The 3,901-nt window shown below is 41.9% G+C and overlaps 1 pseudogene; it reads left to right on the top strand.

Moving 5' to 3' along the window:
- The first annotated feature begins 3,453 nt into the window (after positions 1–3,453).
- LOC142841947 (U6 spliceosomal RNA) lies at positions 3,454–3,553 on the top strand (annotated as a pseudogene).
- The last annotated feature ends 348 nt before the right edge of the window (positions 3,554–3,901 follow it).

Raw genomic sequence — 3,901 nt, 5'->3', positions numbered from 1 at the left:
CATTCTTCAACTCCATCAAAGACTCCAGAAGGATATAATACTACCTAAGTAAGCAAGAAGTAAGAAAACTCTAGAAATGACAGAGACATCTCGCTGCCTGGACAGTCACCCAAAGTTCTTTTGTACTGTTGGGGCATCCATCTTCAGCCTTCAGGCCCATAGTATCCAGCAGACATTTTCATCAAGCAGGAAATTCCAAAAACAATTCAGTCATTTTCTGCTGTGTCCTGCAGAATGTCTCGCAGACTCTTTTATGAGTCATGAACCCCAAAAGATCATCTCACCTTTAGGCAAGTTCAGCAGTCCTCTCTCTGCGGGTTCTTTGTGTCCAGTTTATGCATCAGTCCAGGCAAGAGCAGTTTCTTGCCCAAATGGCTATCAAACTCCATAAGGATCCTCTTTGATGCCCATCTTCCTCTCGAAGTAGATTGGTGCTGCCAGGAGCAGACGTGTCTCATTGTCATGAAAAGTCCTAAGTTATTAAAATATTTTAAATGCCATATTCTGCAGCCTTTGAGAGATATGAAGAATGCCTATCTGAAATATATCTCTATATATCTAGAAAATCTAAGTAACATGACTACAAACTTGACTATTATTTATGATTATCCATCAACAACCTATATTTCCTAATTATACATTACATTTTAAATGAACAATCACAAACCTTAATCAATATCAGAAATACATATACATATAACAAAATTGACCTTAAAATCCATACCAATGCAAATTATTCATATCTATATCATATCCCCCTTTAAATGTAAAAGAACATTTATAAACAATATTTTGGGAACATGGGCGCAGTTTTTTCTCTCCAAACTGCTTCCTGCTGAATGGGGGCGTCGTTAATTAGGTCTTTCATGGTATAACCTGTGTGCTAGTTTCATCTCAGTTGGCAGTTGAGCAAAGCAATTTTCTGAAGATGTTCACAACAACCTTTCAGGAGGGTGTGGTCTATCATACCAAATTGGAATAGAAGAAATCCACAGGGTCTGGTCCTCTGTGAAAACAAAAGAAGACCCTCTCCAAAGCATCATATTCTTAGACCCAAATTTTGAAATCGTAATACCCTTATATCCATTCTGGTTTAGCTTGGCAGCCCACGTAATGAAATGTCTCTCTGTACTTAGCTCCTTCATAGTCAAAAATTTTAAAGAAAACAAAATGTACATAATCCAGACTCTCTGTGAATTTTTATTTTTACGTGGCTTATTTTTTTATTTATTTTAATCTCTTAACTATCTGTCTCTCTCTCAAGCCTATGTACATTCATCCAACAGTGTGACTCATTTAGTGGTCTGAATCTGTACATTCATCCAACAGTGTGACTCATTTAGTGGTCTGAATCTGTCCTATTGTGAATCTGCAATTTTTTACTATCCAGGAGCATGTCTTAAAATGTTAAGCAGTTCTAAAAACTGAAGTTGCACCATGTACAGGTAATACGGTAATAAGGTACAGCCAGTTTCCTGCGGAGTCTAAACCTTAACTGCGCTGTTTTTATGGTAATTACGGTAGTCCCTGCCTGAGACCAGCACAGTTCATCATGGCGGAGCTGAGCAGCTCCTGCCTCAGAGCCATTCGGTGTCCCTGAGCCACACACAGGCTACACAAAATTCCAGGCACAAAGCAGTCCACATTGCCATCAACCAAGCTGTAGCACATTACTCCAAATGCTCCATTCAAAAGCTCTGTCTCCCGCAGGAGCCAGACAGAGATCGCAATGGCGGCACAGCCCAGAAAGCCGGCATTTTAAAACAGCCAGTTTTTTTCCTGCTGCTGAGTCAGGACAATTTCTTTGTGGCACGCAACCCATAAACAGCAAAAAGCTGTCTTAAATTCTCTCTCTCTCTCTCTCTCTCCTTTTTAAGCCCTCTGTTGATTTCATTGGTTAAGCAATAAAATCAACAGATTGAGATAAGACACTCCCACATCAGGGTAGGCTCTGGCAATAGAATGATTCCTAACACAATTAGGGGTGTGGGGTTCTCTGCAGACTCCCCAGGGTGATGGTTCCTGCAATGATTTTAGGAGGAAATTGGCCCCTGACAGATCCCCCTTTCTTTTATAAAGACAGGCAGCTGTTAAGTGAAGGGTACCAGGTCAGAGTCCAATCATGGTGTCAGATCTAAAGGAGAAGGGACTGGGACAAGGAGAGACCCTCCTCTCGAATGGTGAAGCAATTTACCTCTCCTGGGAACAGAGGGGTGCCTTATGATTCTTAGGTCGAGTGGGGACCAGGTCTTTATCCCCCTTACCCATCCTAGGATTCCCAGTATCCTGTCTTAGGTTGGGGCATGTCCTGCCACAAGTCACCCGTCCTTGGAGCTCCTCAAATGAAAGGTATCTAGGGAGATTTAAAGTAAGCAAATCACAGGGCACCCTGTCTTAGGCCATGAGGAGGGCACTCCTCGTGCCTGGGACCATGCCATGTTGAGCCGGCCAGTACAGCCTCTGTATGGTGCGCTGTTCAGGTGAGGGCTCCACAGTATCTCCCATCATTGGGCCCCTGTGTCTATCATTAATGAAAAGATTGTGAGTAGCTCCTCAAACAAAATATAATGATATAATTTGGGCACCAATAACTCCGTCTTCCAGACAAGAAGAAAGGGCATTTTCCAAGCCCAGTATTCACCTTAGTCTGGCCTTTGGTATCCGCCTTCCTAAATGCCTACTCCAACATGAAATTACGTGTGCTGCCTGCCAACAATTAGGGCAGTGAAAAAGGGATCTAAATCTAAAATTTTTAACATATGCATTAAACCCAAACACTTTACAGCGTGTGTCAAACCTTTCCCAACATCTATAAGCAGTTATAAGTATCATTAGATCAATTGCAGTAAGAGCACAATGACATACATTGTTGTCATCAAATACCACCAGTTCCAGTCTCTGAGCAACAGTGACAGGAACCCCCAATCTTCCCCCTTCTTAAGTGAAGAGGCGTTAATATTTTAATTAAAATGAGTTCTGTGTCCCAAAGATTAAAACTGTCAGATGTTTAGTCTGCATCTTAGTTTCAAAGCAAACCAGAATTCAAACTGCAGAAGGAGCTCAGCATTAGTGCTTCAGGGCAGGTGGGATTCCTGGGTGAGGTGAGCTGGATTCAGCTACCTGAAGCACATCCTGGCACTTATCTCAGGCGGGTCTCCCTGGACTCTCTAGAGGCAGAATTGACACCCTGCAGAGTGGGGTAGCAGGTTGTTATCAGGCACTCCTCTCCTCCTGGGGGGGGGGGCAGGAAAGGCCGGACCAAGGACCTCTCCCCAGTCGCCTCTGGAACTCCTCTGTGGGGTGTCTCCAGCCTCAACATCATCAGATCCAGCTTTTATTTTCTTTCTGTGAAAAAAGCATAAACATATCCTCGACCCCAAATATAAATAGGTCGGGTTTTTTCATAACGCATTGCAAGGGCCTTTCCAGCTTGCCTTAGCAAAGGTTAGCTTGGTGCTCGCTTCGGCAGCACATATACTAAAATTGGAACGATACAGAGAAGATTAGCATGGCCCCTGCGCAAGGATGACACGCAAAGGTTAGCTTGGTGTTATCACGCCAGATCCATTTGCATCAGGATCTGCTTGTAACTTTTATGAGTTGCTTCCAAGGAGCTTTGGCATGCTCCACAATCTTTTTTTTATTTTTTATTTTTAACCATATATGCAGTTTTTCCATTGGAAAAGCCGTTTGTAAAATTTAGCATAAAATCCTTTAAGGGATTTTTTTAGCTAAATAACATTAGTAAAATACAGTTGTGTGAATTCTAGCAATGATCTGGGAAAAGATTATTGTTTTTGCCTTTGAATTGAGCAAACATAATTGTCCAGGAATCAATCTTAAAATTATCAATGAATCTATTGTTTAGTATTAGAAGTATTGATCATAGTCAACATTTTGT

This window comes from Microtus pennsylvanicus, chromosome X (genome assembly GCF_037038515.1).
Source record: "Microtus pennsylvanicus isolate mMicPen1 chromosome X, mMicPen1.hap1, whole genome shotgun sequence".
NCBI lineage: Eukaryota > Metazoa > Chordata > Mammalia > Rodentia > Cricetidae > Microtus > Microtus pennsylvanicus.
Note: the sequence above shows the minus strand (reverse complement) of the source record. Positions and strands in the feature narration are given on the sequence as shown.